The sequence below is a fragment of the Cherax quadricarinatus genome, chromosome 47 (assembly GCF_038502225.1).
Source record: "Cherax quadricarinatus isolate ZL_2023a chromosome 47, ASM3850222v1, whole genome shotgun sequence".
NCBI lineage: Eukaryota > Metazoa > Arthropoda > Malacostraca > Decapoda > Parastacidae > Cherax > Cherax quadricarinatus.
This window is the reverse complement of record NC_091338.1, coordinates 30151860-30158360: the sequence shown is the minus strand read 5'-3', so window position 1 is coordinate 30158360 and position 6501 is coordinate 30151860.

Below are 6501 nucleotides of genomic sequence, written 5' to 3'. Positions count from 1 at the left end.
TTCCAACATCAATCATCCACTGGTGCCCAGCATCAGTCATCCATTGGTGTTCAGGAACAGAGTTCCATCAGAGTCATCCACTGGTGTCCAGCATAAGTCTCCCATCTCAGTCGTCCACTGGTATTCATCATAACTCTACCATAACAGTCATCCACTGGTGTCCAGCAACAGTCTTCCATCACAGTCATCCACTGATGCGCAACATCGGTCTAAATAACAATCATCCTCTGGTATCCAGCATCAGTCTATTATCACAGTCATCCACTGATGTCCAGCATCAGTCTACCATCACATTCATCGACTGATGTCCAGCATCAGTCATCCACTGGTGTCCAACATCAGTTTACCATCACAGTCATCCACTTGTGACCAGCATCAGTCTAACATCACAGTCATTCACTTGTGTTCTGCAACACTCTACCATCGCAGTCGTCCACTGGTATCCATCATCAGTCTAAAATAACACTCATTCTCTGGTGTCCAGCAACAGTCTACCATCACAGTCATCCACTGGTGTCAAGCATCAGTCTATCATCACAGTCATCCACTGGTATTCAGCATCAGCCTACCATCGCAGTCATCCACTTGTGTCCAACAACAGTCAACCATCTTGGATATCCACTGGTGTCCACCAACAGTCTGCCATTACAGTCATCTAGCATTGTCCAGCAACAGTCTACGCTCACAGTCATCCACTGATGTCCAGCATCAGTCTAAATCACAATCATCCACTTGTATCCAGCATCAGTCTACCATCACAGTCATACGCTGGTAACCAACATCAGTCTACTATCACTGTCATCCACTGGTGTCTAGCAACAGTCCAGCACCACAGTCTTCCACTGGTGTCCTGCACTAGTCCTTCTCTGCTGTCCAGCATCAGTCATCCATTTTTGTGCAGCAACAGGCTTCAATCACAGACATCGACTAGTGTCCAGCATCAGTCTACCATCACAGTCATCCACTGGTATCTAGCTTCACTCTTCCATAACAGTCATCCACTGGCGTCTAGAAACAGTCTACCATGACAGTCATCCACTGGTGTAGAACATCAGTCTACCATGACAGTCATCCACTGGTGTTCAGCATCAGTCAACCATCACAGTCATCCACTGGCATCCAGCATCACTCTACCATAACAGTCATCCACTGGTGTCCAGCAAAAGTCTTCCATCACAATCATCCACTGATGTGCAGCATCGGTCTAAATAACAATCATCCACCGGTATCCAACATCAGTCTACCATCACAGTCATCCACTGGTGTCCAGCATCAGTCTACCATCACATTCATCGACTGATGTCCAGCATCAGTCATCCACTGGTGTCCAGCATCAGTCTACCATCACAATCATCCACTTGTGTCCAGCAACAGTCTACCATCACAGTCATCTAGCAGTGTCCAGCAACAGTCTACGCTCACAGTCATCCACTGATGTCCAGCATCAGTCTAAATCACAATCATCCACTTGTATCCAGCATCAGTCTACCATCACAGTCATACACTGGTAACTAACATCAGTCTACCATCAGAGTCATCCACTGGTGTCTAGCAACAGCTTAGCACCACAATCTTCCACTGGTGTCCTGCATTTTTCCTCCTCTGCTGTCCAGCATCAGTCATCCATTTGTGTGCAGCAACAGGCTTCCATCACAGTCATCCATTAGTGTCCAGCATCAGTCTACCATCACAGTCATCCACTTGTATCCAGCATCACTCTATCATAACAGTCATCCACTTGTGTCCAGAAACAGTCTACCATGACAGTCATCCACTGGTGTCCAGCATCAGTCTACCATCAGAGTCATCCACTGGTATCCAGCATCACTCTACCATAACAGTCATCCACTGGTGTCCAGCATCAGTCATCCACTGGTTTCCAGCATCACTCTACCATAACAGTCATCCACTGGTGTCCAGCAACAGTCTACCATGACAGTCATCCACTGCTGTCCAGCATCAGTCTACCATCACAGTCATCCACTGGTATCCTGCATCACTCTTCCATAACAGTCATCCACTGGTGTCCAGCAACAATCTACCATGACAGTCATCCACTGGTGTCCAGCATCAGTCTACCATCATAGTCATCCACTGGTATCCAGCATCACTCTACCATAACAGTCATCCATTGCTGTCCAGCATCAGCCATCCACTGGTGTCCAGCGTCAGTCATCCACTGCTGTTCAGCAATAGCCTACCATAACTGTCATCCACTGGTGTCCAGCAGCAATCATCCATTGGTGTCCAGGATCAGTCTACCATCACAGTCAACCACTGGTATCCAGCATCAATCTACCATCACAGTCATCCACTCGTGTCCAGGAACAGTTCACCGTCACAGTCATCCACTGGTGTCCAGCATCTGTCTCCCATCACACTCATCAACTGGTGTCCAGCATCAGTCTACCATCACAGTCATCCCCTGGTGTCCAGCAACATTCACCCACTGGTGTCCAGCAACATTCATCCGATGGTGTTCAGCAACAGACATCCACTTGTGTACAGCATCAATCTTCCATCACAGTCATCCACAAATGTCTAGCAACATTCAACCATCCCCTGGTGTCCTGCATCAATCATCCGGTGGTGTCCAGCATCAGACATCCAATTTTGTCCAGCATCAGTCGTCCACTAGTGCTTTGCAAAAGGCTACCATCACAAACATCCATTTGTGTCCAGCATCAGTCTACCATCATAGTCATTCACTGGTATCCAGCATCAGTCTTCCTTCAGAGTCATGCACTAGTATCCAGCATCAGTCTACCTTCACATTCATTTACTGGTGCCCAGCAACAGTCTTCCAGGACAGTCATCAAGTGGTGTCCAGAAACAGTATAAATCACAGTCATCCACTGGTGTCCAGCATCAGTCTGCCATCACAGTCATCCACTATTATCGAGCATCAGTATACCATCACAGTCATCCACTGGTATCCAGCATTAGTCATCCGCTGATGTACAGCGGCAGTCTGCCATCATAGTCATCCAATGGTATCCTTCATCAGTCTGAAATAACAGTCATCCTCTGGTGTCCAGCAACATTCTACCATCTCAGTCATCCACTGATGTCCACCAACAGTCTACCATCACAGTCATCCAGCAGTGTCCAGCATCATTCTACCGTCACGGTCATCCACTGGTGTCCAGCATCAGTTATCCGCTGGTGTCCATCATAAGTCATCCACTGGAGTCCAACAACAGTCTACCATCTCAGTCATCAACTGGTGTCCACCAACAGTCTACCATCTCACTTATCCACTAATGTCCAGCATCAATCTAAATCACAATCAACAATTGGTATCCAGCATCTGTCTGTCATCACAGTCGTCCACTGGTGCCCAGAAAGTCCACCATCACAGTCATCCACTGGTGTCGAGCTTCTACTGGCGTTAGAGGAAGCGCTCACCGCAGCTCACTGAGTCTGTTGGCCTCAGTTACTTGATGGCCGCACTCAGTGAGCTTGCAACATGGTGTTCTGCTAGTAATTCATCAGACCACCTTGCGGTGTGTCAGCTGGTCTTGAAGGCGGTAGATAGTACTCACCAGACCGTCTTACGGTGTACTTCTACCGGTCTTGGAGAGTATTTACAGGATAACCGGTGATGTCAGCCTACGCTGGTCAACTGTGGGCCGGAGTCATCGGATGCTGTTTAGTGGGACATTACATGAAGAAAAGGTTGGAGTGTTGCACTGAACTGGGCTAGGACCGTAGTGTGACACTTAAGCAAGTATGATGGAGTGGAACACTGAGATATGCTACAGGACCGTAGTGGAACACTGATAAGAAAAGGGTGTCGTGTGACACTGAAAATGGCCTGGTTGTAGTGTACATTGAATAGTATCATGTGACTGGCCTCTCGAAAGACGCTACGCGGATAGTGAGTGTGTCGCAGAGACAAGGGTGTCAAGTGTGACACAGTCGAGAAAGGGTGTGGATGACGCTGAGAAAAAGGTGTCGTGTGACACGGAGAGCTGGAGTGTCTGGTGACACAGAGAAAAGGGTGTCGAGTGACAAGGTGGAGAAGGAGCGTCTCAACTCGAATAAGTGTTGTGTGGGACACAGCGTCATTATAAGTGTTGTGTGGGACACAGCGTCATTATAAGTGTTGTGTGGGACACAGCGTCATTATAAGTGTTGTGTGGGACACAGCGTCATTATAAGTGTCGTGTGAGACACGGAATTGATCATAATTTATTATTATACAAATGTTATTCATAATTTATTATTTTAGCATAGATATATATGTAGTGACACAGGAGTGTCAAGAAAGTTGTACCCTGTGTAGGGTCGGGAATTATTTATTATTTTAAATGCTAATTATAATTTATTATTGTAACATGTATATATATATATATTTTAAATACCTCTAGACCAAAGATTGTTTTTATATATTATATAAAAGATTAATTGATTTTAATGTTGTATTTATGTATCCCGAACTCTATATTACAAAATGAGTAAACCTACCATCTTAAAAAATACTTTTTTTGTAATATATGAGTGGCCTGTCCGGGATGATAATGATTATCAAGAATGATTTCTGGGATGATCCTATCCGGGATGACGGTTCGAGATACATATTACATTGATCTTTGTGTGTCGGTCCTTTTGTGGTGGGGGTGTTGCGGCCCCCTACGAAACTAGTGGTTAAATGGTTAACCTGCCGGCCGGCACTTACCTGAACACCTAATGGTACACATCTACTGGCCTTAGAGCAGTAAGTACCTGAACACCTCACGGTAGCATCTACGCAGTAGTTACCAGATGCCAAAATAATAAATTATACGTAACATTTACAATAATAAATTAGTCAACTGTCTCACGACACCTTAATGCGTCGCACACTATCACCCACAGCGTCTTTCTTATCAGAGACCAGTCACATGACACTATGCAATGTACACTACAACCAGGCCATCTTCAGTGTCACACGACACCCTTTTCTTCTCAGTGTTCCACTACGGTCCTGTAGCATATCTCAGTGTTCCACTCCATCATACTTGCTTAAGTGTCACACTACGGTCCTAGCCCAGTTCAGTGTAACACTCCAACCTCTTCTTCACGTAATGTTCCACTAAAACAGCATCCGTTGACTTAACCCACAGTTGACCAGCGTAGGCGTGAGTCCGCAGACATCGCCGGTAGTCCTGTAAATACTCTCTAAGGCCGGTAGAAGTACACCGTAAGATGGTCTGGTGAGTACTATCTACCGCTTGCCGAACACCATGCTGCAAGCTCACTGAATGCGGCTGTCAAGTAACTGAGGCCAACAGACTCAGTGAGCTGCGGTGAGCGGCTCTTCTAAAATCAGTAGAAGCCAGTAGAATACCAAAAGCTGGGCAGGAGAATACTCTCTACTGCCAGTAGATCTATACTGTAAGGTGTTTTGGTAATTACTGCTGCGGTGCGTACCGTGAGGTGCTCAGGTACATACTGCTTCTAAAGCCAGTAGATGTGTACCGTGAGGTGTTCAGGTACCTACTGCTTAGATGCGTACCGTGAGGTGTTCAGGAACAAACTGCTTCTAAGGCCGGCTCAGCAGTCCCCACAATGGGTTTGATGACGTACCCAGTGGTACTGCCGGCCGGCAGGTTAACCATTTAACCGCTAGTTTGGTAGGGGGCTGCAACAACTAGTCTACCATCATAGTCATCCGCTGTTGTCCAGCAACAGCCATCCACTGGCATCCGGCATCAGTCTACCATTACAGTCATCCACTTGTGTCTAACAACAGTCTAACATCACAGTGATTCACTTGTGTTCAGCAACACTCTACCATCGCAGTCATCCACTGGTATCCATCAGTAGTCTAAAATAACACTCATCCTCTGGTGTCCAGCAACAGTCTACCATCACAGACATCTACTGGTGTCCAGCATCAGTCTACCATCACAGTCATCCACTGGTGTCCTGCAGCAGTCTACCATCACAGTCATCGACTGGTGTCCAGCAACAGTGTACCATCACAGTCATCCATTGATGTCCAGCATCAGTCTAAATCACAATCATCCACTGGTATCCAGCATTAGTCTACCATCATAGTCATCCACTGGTGTCCAACAACACTCCACCATCACAGTCATCCACTGGTGACCAGCAACAGTCCACCATCACAGTCATCCACTGGTGTCCAACAACACTCCACCATCACAGTCATCCACTGGTGTCCAGCAACAGTCCACCATCACAGTCATCCACTGGTGTCCAACAACAGTCTACCATCACAGTCATCCACTGGTGTCCAACAACAGTCTACCATCACAGTCATCCACTGGTGTCCAACAACAGTCTACCATCACAGTCATCCACTGGTGTCCAACAACAGTCCACCATCACAGTCATCCACTGGTGTCCAACAACAGTCTACCATCACAGTCATCCACTAATTTCCCTTACATCTCTTCTCCATGATGTTGAAGTCGTTCATGTTCTGTCTCAGAGAAACAGAACGTGATCGATTAGAATTAAGTTTCCCAAAATTGGTTTCATTTCACGTTT